At 52.6% G+C, this 20,009-nt stretch overlaps 1 non-coding gene across 1 annotated transcript; it reads right to left on the reverse strand.

Moving 5' to 3' along the window:
- Positions 1 to 18,966: 18,966 nt before the first annotated feature.
- On the reverse strand, positions 18,967 to 19,038 carry TRNAA-CGC (transfer RNA alanine (anticodon CGC)). The gene has a single exon. It is a non-coding gene; the product is annotated as a tRNA-Ala (tRNA).
- Positions 19,039 to 20,009: the final 971 nt, after the last annotated feature.

Here is a 20,009-nt window from a genome sequence, read left to right on the forward strand (position 1 = left end):
TGATGCCTTTTGATTGCTGCGGGGCCATTTGCAATCCATCGCACTGTACCATCTTTATGAAGCCCTGGTTGGGCTCCATGCTTATCTTTACCCATTGGGTGACGGCATCTCTGTCCTTGCTCAGCCCCACCATCTTATATACCAACGTACCCTCTGCTCCACTTTTAGCTACGTGGGGCCTGAATACAGCAAATACTTTGCACCAACCAAAGCCAGATAAAAGGCTTCAACAGAGGGTTACCCCCATGGTGAGCAGAGAAGCTGCTTTGCTGTAAGCTCTCAGCAGCTTTGCAGGTTTCTCTAAGAAGGTACATTCAGGAGAAGCATGATTTTAGCTGACATGCAGCAAATGGGGAGCTGAGACTGTCACCTCTGATTCACTGAGGCTACAGTGATATTGCTGTAGGTGACCGGGCTTGAGTTTTTGCTCAAATAATTACAGCCACTGGTTCAATTTCAGCATATCTTCCAGATGAACCCCGTCCAGAGATTCCCCTCTGCCAGACTAGAAGCAGAGAGCAAGACAGGGCATCTGGGATCTAGGACGAACCTGAGCTCCAGGTTAAAACACCGATGCAAACATGGGCTATTGCCCACTACTGAGCTTCCCGTTTTACTCTCTGTATAAAAGCCACCCACTATGCTCTGAGACAGGGTCTGGGGGACAACAGAGTCTGTGGAGAACCTCTGGTTCACTCCTTGAAACCCATCATCTCCTTCTCCCCTCCGCCCCTGCATTTTTGAAGCATCCTATTTGTGGAGTCATCTGCTCCTTTCCTTTATATGTCTAAAACCAAATGCAAAGGTGGAGGGAAAAATGTCAGTATTTACTGCCTATGTTTTCCTTGGACTTCCTTCTGTTAGACGTGTTCTTTGGTTTGAAAAAGAAATTAGCTACTTAGTAAATTAAGAAGTTTGAGACAGAAGTATTGAGTTTCATCAACTTCATTAGAGGTGTCTGTGCGCAGCTGGAGTCTGCACTTGTTTTCCCTTGTTCCCTATGTTGTTAATGGGGGCAAAGAGAGAGCTCTAGAGAGAGGCTGGCTCCTCCCAGACTATAACTGGCATGTGAAGAAGTGTTACCAGTCTCTTCCAGACACTCTTCTCCCTCTCTGCACTGACAAGATGGGAGGAAGCTAACTTGCTCAGACTGAAGTGCCTGACTTTTAGACATCTAAAACATCACCCTGCTTAGTATTATTTTGTTCCAGATGCTTCCTATGTCAAATAATCAAAAGGACAGCCTTTAAGTTCTTTAAGATGAGACGATTTCCCCCCTCCCCTAAAGGGAAAGCAAGGCATTTAGGTCAGGACATTTAATAACAATGTTCCTCAATGTTTCTGGAGAAACAGAGAGGAAGAAGCTGTGGAAGAAAGCAGGGGATTACAGAAGAGATCCTCGATATTGGCTTGTTTTGAGACCAGCAGCCTCACAGATTTTCCAAGTCAAAAAAGGCAAGCACTGAAAAATAGAAGGAATAACTTTCCAAATACGTATCTAAATGGATGGGCTGGCATCTGTAGATACTAGTAAGTATTTTTGCCAGGAGATTAGGTTGGCTTTTGAAGCACAGATGTGATGGATGTTTGCAAATGGTCGAAGTGAACAGGGAATTTCCCAGGCATGGCATGAACTAGTTCACAACCTCTTTACAGTACTGTGCTCTTGAGAAAGAATGCTTTGTGAGTGGCTGGAAAAGGTAGAAAGAAGACAGTAAAATCTCTGAGGACTCTCAGTGAAATGTGAAGCAGAGAAATCAGGGTGCGATGAATGGCTGAGAGGAATATTTCTGTCTGTGCTACCTAGGAAGCAAGCAAGGGAGCAAAGAAGGAAGGATCTACCCTCCTATCCAGACTGTGAAATTCTCACACTTGCTTCTTCATGCTCCTGTCTCAGCAGGATGTACTGAAATTAGACATGGGACCAGGAAATGAAACTGCAGTTGCTGAGTTCATCCTGGAGGGTTTCTCAGGGCTTGATCAAAGACTACAGCAATTTCTCTCCCTGCTCCTTCTACTCACATACCTGACAACAGTGACAGGGAACACAATGATCATTTTCCTCGTGTGTGTGGATCACCACCTGCAAACTCCCATGTACTTTTTCATCAGCAATCTGGCATTCCTGGAAATCTGGTTCACATCCTCCACAACCATCACATTGTTGGCGATTCTGAGCTCTGGAAGGAGACCAATCTCATTAAGCAGCTGCTTTGCCCAATCCTATTTCTATTCTGCCCTGGGTTATACAGAGTTCTCCCTCCTTGTTGTCATGTCCTTTGATCGCTATGTTGCCATCTGCCAACCTTTGCATTATGCTGCTGTCATGAGGCAGCAGCTCTGCACCCATCTGGTTGTTGCTGCCTGGGCCATAGGCTTCACACTCTTCAGCTACCACCTGGTCCTCCTCTCAAAGCTGACTTTCTGTGGCCCCAACAAGATCCACCTTTTTTTTGGTGACAGCTCCCCCTTATTCACACTGTCCTGCTCTGACACCAGCCTGCTTTGGAAAGCAGACCCCATTTTGATATTGTTTCCATTGCTGGGTTCCTTATGTTTAATCCTGGTGTCCTACATGGGCATCTACCACTGTATTCTGCACACGCCATCAGCATCTGGGAGGAAGAAAGCTTTTGCTACATGTTCTTCCCATCTCACCAACTTAGCCATCGCATATGGATGCTGCATTGTTCTCTATGCACGGCCCTCAGAAGGGGTTTCCTCGGAGACCAACAGAATTGTAGCTTTGCTGAACACTGTCCTGTACCCGTTCTTAAACCTCTTCATCTACAGTCTCAGAAACGAGACTGTGAAACTGGCCCTGAAGGAAGCCATTGGCTGTGCAAAGGTTCGGCTTTTTCCCCAGTCATGATGCTTTTCATGACAGCAGTTCTAATTATGTACCATATATTACATCACACACATATATATATAGCTATTAAATACAGGTGCCTCAGGAGATTTATGTTCTCATTGGATTGTAGTGGTGAAAGGAAGGAACGTGAATTGTGAGTCTTGGTTACAGGGGGTTCTTATAAACAAAATCTAAAAAATATTAATAAAATGTTGAACACACACACACACACACACACACACACACACACACACACTTCTTAGGACTGGGGCATAGACTGCCAGTGCATGCTGACACAAGGAAGTTTTCATAAGTCATCTCAGGAAATTGAGCTGAAAACTCTGGGGACAATATCCAGGGGTTGTTGAGAAAAGCTCAGAACACTTTCCCTGAATAACAGAAGGTGCTCAGCATGAAAATTAAGCTCAGACACTACAATGGGTTCAAATTCATTGGATTCAAATCCATAAAACACTTCTCAGTTTCATTAGTGTGATGAAGACAGCCTCATTGATTTGTCAATGATAGCATGCAGACGATAGTTTTATTATTCACTTTGGAGGAAGGTTTCTTAAAAATTCACATTTTTGTAACATGTCCACTTTTGTGATCGTATGTCCATTTTTGTGAGCATGTCCACTGTTTAAAGCCCTGCTTTATCAGTCTCCATTGATGACTCTAGGATGCATTCTCCTGAAGGAAAAAAAAAGAACATCATATTTCTTCTTGGAGAATTAGGCATTTTCTACCTTCCTTTTCTTTCCTGAAGGATTATTTCAGGATCAAGATTTTTTTCAAATAAACTATGTATGCTTCTATCACACTTTTTTCTTCTTGTCCATCAATGAAATTATATATTCCTCCCTATCCCCCCTTATTTTATACTTCTGTCTCCATCCATATCTTTACATGGCAAAGTGATGGGCAGAAGCATGTACAATTGATAAAAGGAAACATATTTTAGAGAAATAATAAACACACAGAGATCCCTTTTCTCCTTTTATTTTGGATTCCACAGGGAAAAACAAAGCACAGAGGAAGGGAAGGCATTGCCATTGCTTTACTCCTGTGCAGTTGTTTCGAATCAGCATTTCATTTTGTTAGGGCCTCTGAGGGGCACAATTGTCCTTAACAGCTCTTTTAAAGTTTGTGTGTGAGTGTCCCATTTCCAAAGGGAATTCTACAAGGGTGAACTCTTTATAGCAAAATCCATCTCCTCATGTGGGACCCCAGGGAAGCTATGGCACGTTGGGTGACCAAAGCTCAGCCCAGCAGAGCACTTGGGCGCTCTTGAGCAGCTTGGTCATCCTGCTCCAGGTGGATCCTTGTGCACCACAGTGAAGGATGTGGTGGCCCTGGGTCTTCCCATCCAGGCCCGCAGCTCCACCGGCAACACAGGGTCAGGGTATGCAGGCAGACGACTAGGCTCTGCCTCGGAGTTGAGATAACTGAACAGGACGTGAGAAACTAGTGGCTATGAGAAATCATTGGACACTGCAGGGAACAGAATGAGACCCTGCCAAGTTCCAGACAGCACAGTGAGGGGTGGCTGGATTTCAGCAGTGATTAAGGGAGAGTTATATGAGAAAAGGACAAGCGTCACACATAACTGGTGTATTGGGGATCCTTCGGGGAGTAGACTCTTGCAGCACCAGCAGTACTGAGGTAATGATATCAGAAGCACCACATGAGCCAGGGGTTACCTAGCTAACAGTACCAGAAATATTAAACTTGAGTACATAGGCAGTAAAAGTGGGACCAATGAAGAAAAAAATACTTAGAGATGGGCTGTTTATTTCAAAGGGGATAAAGCTGGAGAAAGGGAGGGATCAAGCTGCATCATGGAAGAAGCAGCATGGGAAAATGGAGGCAAAGGGAATAAAAGGGGCCAGTCATGTGTAAACAAGCTGCTGGCAAGGACACTTGTCTGGCCAGGCTGTGTACCTGGTCTCTGCGGTGTAGCCTATCATTGTATTAAATCCTTTTCCTAGCTCTTTTCTGGGTGAGCGTGCTCGCTGTTCTGCGTGAGCGCATGTGTGGAAGGCTTGCAGACGTCAAGGCAGCCAGCTACCAGAGACACCCGTGTGAGGGTGCGTGTGAGGTCTCCTGCAAGCTTTGAGTCTGATTAGCTGGTGAGCAAGAACAGGACCAGGCCGTTTGTATCGTTCATGTTTATGAGTGCTGCTCACGTCTCTGTGGTGCCTGTAAAGGTACTGTGCCCCTGCCGGAGTTGATTCTTTGGTGGTCGACCATGTCCGTACAGAGTGTGTGTATGCCTCTTGGAAGTACATGCCCTGTCTCACTGCTGGCAGGACCAGGGAACAGAGAACCGCAGCAGTCTCCCTTCCAGTGGACCAGGAAGGAGGAATCCCTTTATTCAAAAATCCACTGGATCCAGCGTCCTCTAACAGTGCAGGCCTTGGAGGTGCTGCAGCCACTTGGTCTTGATGTCGAGGTCCCACTTCTCTGTCACCTTGTGGTTCCCAAAGGGCACAGAGGCTTAGGCTTTGGGGCTGCAGCATGAAGGACCGGCTTTGGCACACATCGTTCTAGTTCCCCACTATTGATTTAAGCAATACAAATACAGAGATCTTACAAGTGTTTGGGTCAGTGATCCCCTAGAGTCAAAGGGAGTTTTGTTTTGTTTTGTTTTGTTTTCTGATCAGACTTTCCATCTGCCAGCCTTTATCATAAGAGTGGCTGGGGTTGGACAGGCAGTGCCATATGATCTACCCTCCATTTCTAAACCATCCACAGAAAGCAGCACAATTTAGTCAGTCTAAATAGCAGGGGCAATGGCCACTGTTTTGTTGGTGGTCCATAAACAGGACAGTTGTGCTGAGCAAAACTCTGTTGTCTGAGGATCTGCTACATATTACTAAACACATCTTCATCATGTCCAAGGGTAAAAAAAAAGCTGGGGGATATTTAAGCCAAATAACTATCTCAAATATCTCAAGACCTGTTTTCTCCTTTTGCACAACAAACATTACTCTCCTGTTAAGGATGCTAGGAAGGTGTTTGGGTCGAGAAACTTTTTTGAGCTCCGTCAGGAATTCCACAAACATCTCCATAGCTGCATTATTGCCATTTCTGCCTGCTCTGAGACTGGGCACAAGATAACATGGGCACAAGAATAAGGTGCCTTAACTGTAAGCTGATGTGTAGATCTGGGGCAGCACAAGGCCCTGGCTATTAGTCTTTAAATGGTTTGTCCTGGATTTTGTGAGAGAGGTGTCCAGTCTACATGGAAAAGCATCACAAATGTAAAAGCTGGGAATGCTTTTTCTTCCATGAAAAGATCTTGAACGTCAGCCAGCACCAGTGTTTCACACCTGTGGTTGAACCCCAGAAACAGGGAAGGGCTGTATTTGCTGTGATGTGTAACACGTGCAAGAAACTGGAACCAATCACATTTCTCTCCTGGAGGTAGCACTGGAAGTGGCGTGGGATGAAGAAGGGGTGGAAAGGAAAGCACGGTGAGAATGGGAGTTCAGGAGGGTCACGAGTCTCAGGGACTTTCTGGGGTTGGCTTCACCCGCACCAGCTTGAAGGTCTCCATGGCGAGGGACAGTCTGCAAGGCACCACGCCCCACCTCTATGGTCGCCTGGAGGGGACACCCTCCCTACCATCTCTATGCTCAGGTGGCTCCTCTGGGCTGGCCTCCAGCACTTCTCTATGCTCTCCCGGCAGAGGGACACACTGGGATACCCCCTCCAGCCCCTTTCTTGGGCTGCTGATGGAGACAAAATTTCAGGGCCACCCGCTCATGGCAGATAATGCCAAAGGCTGCGATGGCCCCTGGGTTGTTCGTCCACTTCTGAAAAAAAGGCCGCGGCCTCCCGGGGCTCCTGTCACATGTGCCTGCATCCCCTTGCAGAGACTCGCCCAGGCCCCAGGGCAGAGCGGGGCCCTGTGGCAGCAGCTCCCCGGCAGCACCGTTTCCCCGCCAACGCTCCGCTGCAGCACAACTCCCGCAGCCCAGGGCCAGCCCAGCGCCGCTCCCCCTCACTCCCTGCCCTCCGCCCCGCCCCCAGCCCCAGCCGGCAGCAGCCGCCGCACGCTCCGCGCACACGAGCACACGCCGGGCCGCAGCGTCGCTCCGGGCTCCCTGCGCAGCAGCTGCCAACACCCGCCGCTGCCGCAGCTGCTTCTCCGCGGCCTCGAGAGCGGCGCCGCGGCGGGGCCCAGCGGGGGCGGGGCCGGCGGCACCAGGGCGGTGGCCATGGACACACCGGCCCTGCCCCCAGGGGGCCGGAAGTGCCGCCTCCCACGGAGCATGCGCACTGGCGCAGAGGAGGGCAGCGAGGGCCGGGCCGGGGCTGCCCAGGCGCTGCCGGGAGGGAGGGGGCGAGAGGTGGCTGGTGCCGCGCGGGGCAGCGTCTCCCGGCGCGGGGCCGCCCGGAGCCTCGAGCCGCAGCACCGGGAGCTGCTGCAACGGGGCCGAGGGCCGAGGGCTGGGCAGAGCGAGCGGCTGTGTGCGCGAGGGCAATGTGACAGCCAGGACTGCTGGGTCCTGGGGCTGGGGCTGTCCTGAGCCCCAAGGCTTCTGTGCGGCCAGCTCCATCACCTCTTAGGGTGGGGGGGGGGGGGCATGGGAATCCATGACAGGTTTCCCTGGGAGTGGGTCCCCCTTTGGGGTCTGGCTCTGAGAGGAAAGGGGTCCTGCATCCCAGAGGCTGAGGTGGCCTGCAGCTCCATGGGGCTCTCAAGAGCCTGCTGGAAATGTCCATATACCATAATGAAACCATCACCTTGTAATAACACCAAGCCCACTGGGTGTTTGGGAAAATCTCTGTTCCTTCCCCCTGGATCCTTCCAACTTGGCACAGCATGTTTTGTGCTCAGAGATGCCACCTTCAGATGGCCACAGCCCCTGTCCTCCTGCAAATTGGGCTCAAACCTCTGCACCCAAAAGAACATACATTGGAGAGAGCAGATTGGAAACAGGCGGAGGTGCAATCCCCATTCAATAGGTCCTGGCTGACCCCAAGGTCTTTTCTCTGAGCTGGGGTGGGCAGTGCTGGGGTGAGCCCAACACAGCCATCTCCACCAGCCCCCTCACGACCCCACACCACCGCTCCCTAGCCGAGCCCTAGGGCTGCCGTGGGCAGGGGGCCAGGGCAGGAGGGGCGAGAGGACACTGCCCTGCCCTGCCCTGCCCTGGGGGCAGCAGGACGCTGCCTGCGGGCTCTGGTGCCACGGCCAGCCCCAGGGCCCCCACGCCAGCGCCATGGCTGCCACCAGCACACGCCCCAGCACTGCCCCCCCGTGTCCCACATGGCCCGCAGGATGCAGGGCAGCCAGCAGCCCTGCGGGGCCCCTGCCGCACAGCCCAGACCCGCCGGGGCAGCGGCCGCACCCCGGGGCCCCACGCTGCCCGCCCACACAGCGCCATGCTGCCCCCAGGCCCCGCCGCGACCTGCGCTGCCACCCACAACATGGCGCCCGACCGCGGGGGAGGGGGTGGAGCTGGCTGCCAGGGCAGGAGGGCCCAGCGTTGCCATGGCATCGCCCCAGTGCAGCCCTTCTATTGGCTGTCAGGAGGAGGAGGGCGGGCATCGATTTCACTGATGGCTCTGTCAGCCAATTGCAGTCCAACATGTGGGGAAAAAAAACGTCAAAGAAAGAGGTGGAAGAGGAGCGGGAGCAAAGCAGGCGAGAAGCGAGCGGGCGAGAGGGTTTGGTGAGGGCAGCGGGCGCGTTCACATGGCGGCGGGTGCCCTCCCGCCGGGGCGGGGCAGCGGTGCTGGCGATGAGGCTGCTTTGCTGCAGGAGCTGCAGCAGGGGCTGGTGGGGCCGTGAGCAGGGGCCAGAGCGACGTGGGCCAGAGGGGGGAGCTGCCCTGCAGGCAGACGTGGCGGCCTGCCGCGAGCAGCTGGGCCGGGGCGGCTCGGTGGGGTTTGGGGGCAGGAAGCTTTGGCCCTGTGGTGGCTCTGGGATCCCTGTTGAAGCGTTTCCCTGAGGTGCTGCTGCCAGCGCAGCCCCAGGTGCTGCTCGGAGCTGCGTTTGGGAGGTGCTGGGCAAAGTGTGAGCAGGCTGCTGGTGTCCTTGCGAGGTGCCCTTCCCAATAGTGTCTTCTGTTGTGAAAACTGCATTTCCGAGTGTCTCTGAGAGAGGCTGTGCCCGCATGTCATGCCGTGCCTTAGCTGTTGTTTTTGCTCCCTGCCTCTTTGCTTTGCACCGAGACCTGTGAGCCTGGCAGCAGGGTGAAGGGTGTTTGCAGAAGAGCTGTGTAAGTGTGAGCTGTTTTGCTTGTCAGGGCCTTGAAAGTTGATGAACGGCCAGTGCTTGCACTTGCCGTTGTTCTTTCCGTGCTCCTAGGTCAGGGTGAAGAGTTGCTGAATTGTGTCTCTGCTGGTTTCACCAACTGAGATGCCCTGGCCTGAGTCCTTCCGTGTGTCTCCAATTGTGAGGGCCTAAAATAGGAGAATGCTTGTTGTCGTGGATGTGTAGAGGATTTTCTGGTTTTGTTCAGCATTGGGGAAGGAAGCAGAGTTCTGAGTTGCGGGAAGGCTTCTCCCTGTGCCTGGGACATGAGGCCCTGCTGTCTTCAGTTTCACGATCGCTGTTCCCATGCAATCCTCCCATTAGAAAATGTTGCCAAGAATTACTTGCAAGCCTTTTTCCTATTGCTAAGTTTTATGGGCTACATGTAGAGACTATCTAGGCAAAAGGTAATCTTATTTTGGGGCTCCTAACTGATCCTTAAGGTGTGTTTTGCTGCAGTTTAAGCATTGTATGGGGAGCGACATGGATCAGGGAGACTGTTCTGTAGGTGGCTCAGTCTTGGGGAAAGTCAGGGGGAGCTGCAGGCAGCAATAGCTGCGTGGCCATGATGTGGGTAGTGAGGTCAGCACTGTGGATAGTGAGGTCAGCACTGTCTATGAGAGCTATGCCAGAAAATCACCGGTGTGAAATCAATTCTGAAATCAAGTAGCTGATAGGCCAGCAGGAGGCACATGACTCAGCTATTGATGATGAGGTCATTTCTGCCTGAGTAGCTGATAGGCCATCTGGAGGAAGAAGGCTTGTCTGTTGCTTGTGAGGTCACTTGTGAGTGATGAACTGATTGGATCTCAGGAGCTCTGTGAGTGGAAAGGTGTTTCTGAGGTCGTTTCTACCTGAGCAGTTAGTAGGGCAGCATCAGGTCCACGTCTGGGATCTCTATTTTTGAGATCATTTCTGGCTGAGGATCTGATAAGGCAGGATTTGTCTCATGGCTGGGGAACTTATAGTGAGGTAGTTTCTATCTTGGAGGCTTCTAGGCCAGTGACAGAGACATGGCCATGAAGATGACTGTGAGGTCATGTCTTTCTGAGTCCCTGCTAGGCCAGCAGCAGGCAGTTAGGCATGGGCGTTGCTTGTGAGGTCTCTTTTGTCAGAGTACCTGCTAGGCCGGCAGTAGTTGATGGCTGGGGAAGTTATTTGGAGGAAACTTCTTTCCCTGATAGGCCATCAGCAGGCATGTGGTGGGTGTATGGACTTGTGAGGTCACCTCTATGTGAGCAGCTGAGAGGTGAGGAGAAGACACATGGCTTGGATGCTGGTGGTGAGGTCACTTCTGGGGTGGTTGTGTGTGCTCAGAGGAGGGATTGACCCCTGCAGAGCTCTACAGCAATACAGAAATGCAACTCATTAATCAAGCAGAAGTGGATGTTCCACATCATCTGACACAAATTTTATTCCACTCCGTCATCATGAGTTAGTACTGCTACATTTCAAATGTGGATGATGTTCTGTGGTGAGCATGGACATGGAGTTTGCCTTTCCACTTGTTGCTAAGTAGAAGCTTGCAGCGTCCTCGCAGTCAGCTAGCGAGTCCAGCTAGACTTTTGAGGCTGCTAAATGAATGTAGTGCTGGTGTGAGCAGTGGTGTGAGTAATCTCTTCTTGCCAGGGTGTGTGTGCTTTAGAAATTACCCCTGTCGAAAGAGCAGGGAGCTTGTGAGATTTTCCTGCAAGGTCTGAATGCTGTCTCCCAAACACGACCCGGTATACAGACATGGTGTCAGCTGTGCCAAAAAGAGGAGTGGAACATCTCAGTGGATCTGCTGGCTGTGCTCTCAGCAATAGAGCTCAGCACAGAGGGGAGACATTTGCCCCTGCCTGTTGCGACTATGCAAGGCCAGCAGAACTGCCAGTAAGACTCCGATTCTTTCTTTCTTTCTAGGTTGCTGCACTCATGGAGGTTCCCAGTGCAGTGCTAGAGCCGCTGAGGATGGAGGCAGGATGCCAGGGTGTGTCCCTGTACCTGTCAACATCTTGGCCAGCATCGTGAGCCCTCTGTGAAAGCAGCTGCAAGTGACTGAGAAGAGGCTACGTATGGATGCGAAGGCTTCCATAAATGCGCCTGTCTTCCCTGGGTGACTTGGGGTGTGGGTTCACCTCCTGGTACCTCTGCTATGCTGCCAGTTCCACGTCCCACAACTGCTGTTCCTGCCAGCGCGCTCAGCAAATGCTATTGTGCCCCCTCCTTTTTCCTCGAAGGTTGCGGTGCCATACAGGATGAGTTCAAGACCCTTATACTAAATGCCCGCATGTCCTGAGTGCCTTTGTGTGAGTGCCCCAAAGCGTCTGTAGCTTGACCTGAGGAAGTCTCAGAGCTCTTGGGCTGCTGGCTCTGGGAGGGGTGAAGATGTGCCCAGGGCCAGGTTGCCTGTGGCACCCAGCCCTCCGTGCTCTGTGAAGCCAGCTGTGGAGCCCGGACTGCTGCTGCAGAGGCTGCGCAGCCAGGAGAGCTGTCATTTCAGCAGCCATCCAGTGTGGGGCTGCCTCATTCCTTGGGCCTCATTTCAAAGCCTCTGCACCCTTTTTCCCTTCCCTGGGGCTCCTTGTGCAAGTAACTAAAGGAAAGGAACGGAGGTTCCTTTGGGCTCAGGAGGACTTCCGGACTCTCAAGTGTTTCTGTGTTGTATCTGTAACTTTTGTATTGCTACAGAAAATCCCCATTCCCCCATCCATAGCAGGAGGTTCGTGAGGGGATGGGGTGGAAAGCGGCAGCCTGCTGTGCCCAAAGCAAGCAGGATCCTTCCCTCTGAAAAGAGCAGCATCACCCAAGGAGGCAGCTCTGTGCCTGATCTTGTGCTGCTCATTTGCAGAGGCCTTGTGAACCTAGAGTGCCTTGGCCACCTTGTGGTGTTATCACAAGAGCTTGCCTGTGTGTCTGGGTTGTGGAGCCAAGGGAAGGCAGCGAGCAGAGCAGTGGCTGTGGAGTGTGCAAGTGGCGAGTGTCCTGCATGCATCTGTTCTTGCTGGCACTTGGTTGTGTCTAGCAGAAGAGGCAGCTCTGTGGGGCAGAGACAGTGTGTTTGTAGACTAGGTGGCAGAGCAGAGGTCTGGCGTCAGGCTGATGGCTGGTGCAGTGCTGATCTGATCTGAGAGTGTCAGAAAGCCTTTGTAGTGTAGCTGCTGCCTCAGCTGATCTCTGTCCCTAGAAATGCACTGGAAATGGAAGTGGCATGCTGCTGTCATTGTGCAGGTGCTGCAGTGCAAAGGCTCCCAGCTGGGACTTGATGGTACTAAAGGAAAAGCAAGACCAATTGTTCCCTTTTGTGATTTGTGCGCAGGGTGGCAGAGTGGAGCTGTCGCGTGATCTGGAGAGAGTCTTGCCAGGAGATGAAAGCCATTTGCAGAAGACTGTTCTGTATGGAGTGATCACAGCGTAATCAAGGGACATGCGATTGGCTCAGGTGAGCTCCATCTCTGTGAAGGTTTGCACTTTTCAGCTCCCTTGTGACTCAGTCCCAGATAGCGCAGCAGCAGGCACATCGATGCCATTTGTGCTTGTGAGGTGAGTCGTGCATCTGAATTTGGTAGGCCAACAGCATGCATGTAGCTTTGGTGATGATGGTGAGGTGCCTTGTGTCTCAATGCCTCCTAAAGGGGGAGCAGGCCCATTGCTGCTGTTTCTGGTTCTGAGCCCACTTCTGCATGAGCACCTGGTAGACCAGCAGTATGGAGGTTAGCGCTGTTTGTGCTTCTGGGGATGGTGTGCCTCCGTCCATGCTAGGCCAGCAGCACACACATGGTTTGAGTGCAGAGTGTGAGGCTAATTTTGTTTCAGTATTGAGAGGCCAGGGGTAGGCACATGGCTGCTGTTTTTGCTTGTGAGATCACTATTTCCTTACGATCACATAGGCCATCAGATGGCAGGTGCTTTGATGAAGCCTGTGAAGTCACTGCTTCCTGAGAACCAGATGGGCAAGAAGGAAGCAATTTCCTTTGCCACACAATTCGGGCACTTGGGCATGTGTAAATAACAGGTAACAATGAGACACATTATTGCTGTCTGTGCTTCCGAGGTCACTTGTGCCTCAGTGCCTGATAGGCCAGTGCTGGTAACATGGCAGCTGTTTGTGGTTGTGATGTCACTTGTGGCTCAGTGCCTGATAGGCCAGTGCTGGTGATGTGGGTGCAGGTTGTGGTTGTGATGTCACTTGTGGCTGAGTGCCTGATAGGCCAGTGCTGGTGATGTGGGTGGAGTGTGTGGTTGTGATGTCACTTGTGGCTCAGTGCCTGATAGGCCAGTGCTGGTGCTGTGGGTGCAGTTTGTGGTTGTGATGTCACTTGTGGCTGAGTGCCTGATAGGCCAGTGCTGGTCACTTGGGTGCAGTTTGTGGTTGTGATGTCACCTGTGGCTCTGTGCCTGATAGGCCAGTGCTGGTGCTGTGGGTGCAGTTTGTGTTTGTGATGTCACTTGTGGCTCAGTGCCTGATAGGCCAGTGCTGGTGCTGTGGGTGCAGTTTTTGTTTGTGATGTCACTTGTGGCTGAGTGCCTGATAGGCCAGTGCTGGTGCTGTGGTTGGTGTTTGTGTTTGTGAGGTCACTGTGGGAACAAGAGAGTATTCAAGGAGAAAGCTAAGGGGGCACAAGGGAAAAACAGTATGTGGTAGCCAAAGCTCACCACCCTTTTGCAACATGAGTAACGAACTGTTGGAGTGAGGGAGGGGACCCCGGAGTAACGATGAGTCTCAATATGAGTATGGTCATTCTCCCTTTATTAGAGCTTACACAAAGTATATATATCGTCAAGCAATACGCATGTGCTAGCAATAGTTACATGATTGGTTACAGTTTCTGTCCATACGTATAAAGCGGATACATGATTGGTGCAAAGTTGCTGACTGTGCTCCATCGACATTTATGGAGCCTAGTTCCGTCCAGACTTGTTTACCAGTTTCATGAATACCTTCTTTTGTAGTGCTCAAGGCCGCTATACGGCCACGTTCAGCAGGCCTCAGCAGGTTCGCTTGCCTTGGCCTACTTAAGGCCGCTTTCAGCAGGTTCGCTTGCCTTGGCCTAGATTCCTTCCTCTACCCCGAAGACGGGATTGCTCATCCCAATCAGAGCATGCCCGCTCTCAGTTAACCATTCCTCCACAATTCCCCCTTCTTGTTTATGAGCAATCCAGGCGTGGTTCACTACCTTTAGCAGAGCGTTCTTAAAGCAGCTCAGGACTACGCATAAGCACAAACCGACAACTACAAGGATTAGTAAAATGCGTAAGCCTTCAGTAAGTAAGCCCGTTAGCCATTGTGGTAGAGCTCCAAACAGGTTAGTTAGCCAGTCATCGAATAGCCCATGGTGCTGACGGATCTTGCCGGTATGTTCCTTCAACCACTGCAATTGTTTGTGAATTGATTCACCATGATTAGACAAATTCATGCAACACATACCTTCAAAATCCTCACAACCGTGGCCTTAAGCTAATAACAAAAATCAATTGCAGCCCTATTTTGCAGAATAGCATGTCGCAAGTTATGTTCCCAGTGGTAATGACTCTTCACAAGATCGTCTGTGTTCAATGTTGTGGAGAGTCACTACCACCGGGAACAGCATTCCCAGAAGCAGGATCTCTGTCTGCTGGTTCGCTAGAGGAGTCATGGTGAGTCAAGACAGGCTTCACGTTCTTGCTGGGTACCCACACTGGACCACGATCTGTGGAGACACACATATAACCTCGACCATTAAAAATAACAGGGGCAGGCCCAATCCATATGCCGGAGACTGGGTCCCGATACATTACGTTAAACTGGGGTCGAATTTTTGACTCTGCAGTGGACCATCCAAGATATTTCCACGGAGCCGTGTGCTGGATCTTTTCTGGTGCGATGACAAGTCCCTTTGTCGATAGCATGTCACTTAATTGTGTTAATGACTCATCTGTAAAAGACTTTTCCTGGCAGCAGAGAATGTCATCCATATAGTGATAGATTATGGTGTCTGGCCATTGGTTTCGAAGAGGCTGCAATGCCCATGCGACACAGAGTTGGCACAATGTCGGTGAGTTTTTCATTCCCTGAGGCAAAACAACCCACTCATAACGCTCTGCGGGCTCGGCCTTGTTTTTCGCTGGCACAGTAAAGGCAAAGCGTTGTGTATCTTGAGGATGTAACGGAATGGTAAAAAAGCAGTCCTTCAAGTCGACTATCAGTATGTGCCATCTGTCTGGCAGCATATTAGGTGATGGCATCCCGGGTTGCAACGTTCCCATATGTGGAAACGGTTGTACGGGCCTGTTGTAAGATCTTCCAATCATGCGGTTCCCATTTCCCCTGACCATTCTGTTGTAGCACGGGGAATGCCAGTGCTGTGGGGCCCTCGGACCCCGCAACAGGCTTCCATTGTCCTTCTATTATAGCGTCCTTGATAAAACCACTCCAGCGGGACTCCCTTGGAAGTCCGGCGAGGGGATTCATTAAGCAGGGAGGTACTCCTCCCTCTTTCTCTTGCGCCTGCAGCTCCACTTTTTTCAGGCGTTCCGATAGCTCCTGTAGCACTCTTACGGTTTCTTCTGGTGACGGTGGTACTTTATTTCTGGTGTCAGGCGTGTTGTCCCCCGAAGACTCGCTGGATGAAAGCAGTGGGGGGTACTCTGATGGAGTCTGGCGTGAGCGGGTGGTCTCGTTGAAGGAGGGTAGAGGTGGCCGCTGAGGTGGCACAGGCAGCGGCAACGGTGGATGCAGGGGACTGTTGCTAGGCAGCGGCGGGGGGGGAGCACTAGGAGGGGGTCGGCATTCCTTTCCACCCAAGTCTCTGAGGTCAGCAAGGGGCGCGGCCACCGCCCCTGTTTGAGCCTCCTCCGGGTGCACTTCCGCGTTTGCCTCGGAGCTCGGACCAGCCGGCTCTGGGGAAACCTCCGCTTTCTGGGACGCAGCGGGTGACGGCGCTGACGATGCCCCCCCCCTCGGAGTTCTCCCACGCCCTTTGCAGTGCCTCCCTGACAGACTGGCTCATTGCCGTTAAAGTCTCTAGTACGGTGTTGCAAAGTGCGCAAACAGCTTTCCCGTCCCTCAGTTCCAGCTTTTCCAGTTTTACTGACAGCTGCTCAAACATTTTTAATAGTTGAGCCGTGGACGGCTTTGTCCCCATGGGGGTGGTAGGCGAGGCTGTGCCTGACGACTCCGGAGATAACAACGTCAGGGGCTCCCGCCATGATCTCGGCGGGGCTGTGCTGCCCTCCCCCGGTACAGGCGGCGACGGGGGCCCTGGGCATGGCGCACTGCTGGCTCCCTCAGGAGCGGACGGAGGCAAGGGCTGCGGGGGGGGCGGTGGCGGAGGGACCGACGGTTGAGCTCGCACCGCCTTAACCTCCTTCTTGTCCTTGTCTCCACCCTCGATGGTCTTATGCCACATTGTTTCTCCGAAATCTCGCCATTCCGATACGGAAAATAACAAGTGTGTATCCGAAAAATGTTCCCATGGCTGCCCCAGTTTAATCAACCTCTGCAACTGCTTCACCGGTGCGTCAATTCCTCTCTTGGAGAGTATACCGGCTAGCAAGGTGGCCGCGGCATCTGCTTCCATGCCGCTGTCTGGGAGACGGGGCGCGACCCCGGACCGTGCCTGGCGGCAGCCTTTTTCGCCAGCACTTCTCCCAGCCCCTTCTATCCCCCACTCCCAGTCCTCTCGCTGCTTACCGCAGTCACGGACCATCAGCCGAGGTCAAGCCTCTTGGTAGACGCGGCGAACCATCCTCTGCTACCAGATGTTGGAGTGAGGGAGGGGACCCCGGAGTAACGATGAGTCTCAATATGAGTATGGTCGTTCTCCCTTTATTAGAGCTTACACAAAGTATATATATCGACAAGCAATACGCATGTGCTAGCAATAGTTACATGATTGGTTACAGTTTCTGTCCATACGTATAAAGCGGATACATGATTGGTGCAAAGTTGCTGACTGTGCTCCATCGACATTTATGGAACCTAGTTCCGTCCAGACTTGTTTACCAGTTTCATGAATACCTTCTTTTGTAGTGCTCAAGGCCGCTATACGGCCACGTTCAGCAGGCCTCAGCAGGTTCGCTTGCCTTGGCCTAGATTCCTTCCTCTACCCTGAAGACGGGATTGCTCATCCCAATCAGAGCATGCCCGCTCTCAGTTAACCATTCCTCCACAACGAACTAGCTGGTGAAGGACAGACAGTTTGTTCCAGCTGCACGGCGGAGGAGAGAGCTGTATGGAGGTATCATGGTCCGCCCCTGACCACAAAGGGTTGCATCCCAAAAAATAATTGCTGCTCACAGACTAACTGTTGACCTATAGTGCCCCTAGCCTCATTATCCCAGACTACCATATTAAAAAACATGCCCTTTGCTGCATAATGATATGTAAATAAGGGGGGCATACCCCCAACAACTGCGCAAATGGCAATCTGGCCAATGAAGTATGTCTGCTGGACTTCCACATCCCACCTTCAGCAACTATAAAACAGAGGATAGCTCACTAAAGTTTTTGGAAGGGAAGAAAATTGAACCGCCGACCTGTTCGCCAGAGATTGCTGACGAGCGAGCCTCCTTCTCCCTCCCCCAAACAGGGTCGCCTCTTTGGTAAGACTTGTGCCTCCGACAAACATTGGACGTTACCTGGGAAAATATATTATTATTGAAAGCGCTTAATTGTTAGTTTGAGCTCATAGAAAGAAAATTTGTAGCAGCAAGTGCATTTATCAACGGCAATTCCGAACCTGTTGTATCTGTCGCTTTAATAAAATCTTATTCTTTTTACTTTGCGAAACTGACCCAGGGAAAGTCCTCAAACAGGGGGGCTCTGGCAGGCAAATGTAAATTACAAAGATTCTTTTTACTTTGCGAAACTGACCCAGGGAAAGTCCTCAAACAGGGGGGCTCTGGCAGGCAAACGTAAATTATAAAGATAAGGAAGGGCCTTCCGTCCCTCCCTTTCACGCGACACCAGCTTTACCCGTCTCCGCCTCTCCCCTCTTCAGGAGCTCTCCTCTCTCCTGGGGGCTTTCTCCTGCCCTTGATGACCTCACATGCCTGCCCACCTGCTGCTGGCCAATCACTGCTGTGAAAGGAGACACCTCACAACCAAAGCCACCAATGTCACCTTCACCTGTCCCTCCCTCTCCCCTCCTCCGAAGCTCTCCTTGCTGCTGGGCAGCCTCTGTGATGCTCTTGATGACCTCATAATGCTTCCCCGCCCACTGCTGGCCAATCGGGTAAGTGTAACGGAAGTGACCTCACAACCAACACACCAGCCATTGTGCTTTCACCTGCCTCTCCTGCTCCAGCTCCCGCTCCCACATGTCCAGCTGCTGAATCAGCTCCCACCGCTTGCGGTGACCCCAGTGGCTGCTCGCCTGCTGCTGGGACAGGAGCGATTCACCAGCGATGTCCTAGCAGTGACCTCCACCTGCCTCCCCTCTCCCCTCCTGTGGTGAGATGTCTCTGATGTGCCTGATGCCCTCGCAGCACCTGCCTGCCCAGGACAATCCTGCTGCTGCAGCTAAAATAACCTCCCAGCCAGCATCCAGTCCTGTCGTCTTTAGGAATGCTACACCCTCTTGTCTCCCAGGGCTCTGGCCTCTCCTGAGAAGCACTTGATGACCTCACAACTCCTGTCTGTTTGCCTCCTGCTGGCCAAGCAGGCTGCTTCAGGCAACAGTAGTGACATAATGGTGTCATTTCACCTGGGCAGGCTGTCTGATGCTCTGGCTGGGCTCTTTCCACATGGGAAGCTCCACTTCCCACGTGACACCCTGTAGGAGGGCAAGCCTACACTTTCTGGAGAGGAGCAATGCACCCTTTTCCCAGCTCTCAGCCCTGCTGGGACAGGGGGGAATGGAGATTCAGAAAAAAGCCCCCCTGGAGATGCTGGGGATTGAACCCAGGACCTCCTGCATGCGAAGCAGGCACTCTTCCGCTGAGCTACATCCCCTTACAATTTGCTGGGGAAAGGGGAATGGGGGATGGTACGGGGGGCACTCTCATCCCATGACATATCCATGACGAGCACAGCCCTGTTGCGCCCTGCTGCCCCGAGAGCCTCAGCAGAAAGCAGCATTCAAACCCTCCTGCTGGGCCGCAGGCTGGCATGGGGGAAGCTGGGATTGCCTCTCAGCTGGGACTGGTGCTGGACCAGGGCTGCACCACGAAGCGCTGCCCCTTCAACATCTCTGCAGTCAATGGGGGCAGGAGGAGGCTCTTGCTGCAGGTGCTGCTCCCACGCTCTGGCCCTCCCAGGGCGGGTCGATGGAGAGGAGCAAATCCCTTCCCTGAGTCACCTCTGCCACCCTGTGCAGCACTCCTGTGTGCGTCACACCTGTCCCCGACGTCAGCATCAGGAGTGAGTGGGGTGAGGGACATGCCCTCCCCAGGGTGATGTTCCCACAGCTCCGATTGCCCCCCAGGGTGTGCAACGGAGGGGCCACGGGAGCAGGCAGAGCTGGTCGTGGGCAGGGAGCTGCTCGCAGCCCCTCACCTGGACACCAGGCCTCTCCCCACACCACTCTGCCCACTAGCATCTGTCGGTGGGCAAAGGGCAGCGTCCCCTTCTCTGGGGCTAGGGACGTGGCTGGGCTCAGGGACGTTCCCATTCCCACAGCACCAGGGACTGTCCTGACACTGTAGCTCCGGTGTCAGGACAGTCCCTGGTGCTGTGGGAATGGGAACGTCCCTGAGCCCAGCCACGTCCCCAGCCCCAGAGAAGGTCTCTCTGCAGGGCAGAACAGACAGCATTCACTAAACCCTGATTTATTCTATTTTAGCCCTAGTAAAGTGTTTGTCTTATGCTTGGTGGTGTCTCTGTGGCACAGCAGGGAGCGCATTTGGCTGTTTAACTGAAAGGTTGGTGGTTCAAGCCCACCCAGGGATGGTGCCCTCGTGGTGGGGTGCCGCCTGAGGGGGTTG

Source organism: Apteryx mantelli, unplaced genomic scaffold (genome assembly GCF_036417845.1).
Source record: "Apteryx mantelli isolate bAptMan1 unplaced genomic scaffold, bAptMan1.hap1 HAP1_SCAFFOLD_34, whole genome shotgun sequence".
NCBI classification, from domain to species: domain Eukaryota; kingdom Metazoa; phylum Chordata; class Aves; order Apterygiformes; family Apterygidae; genus Apteryx; species Apteryx mantelli.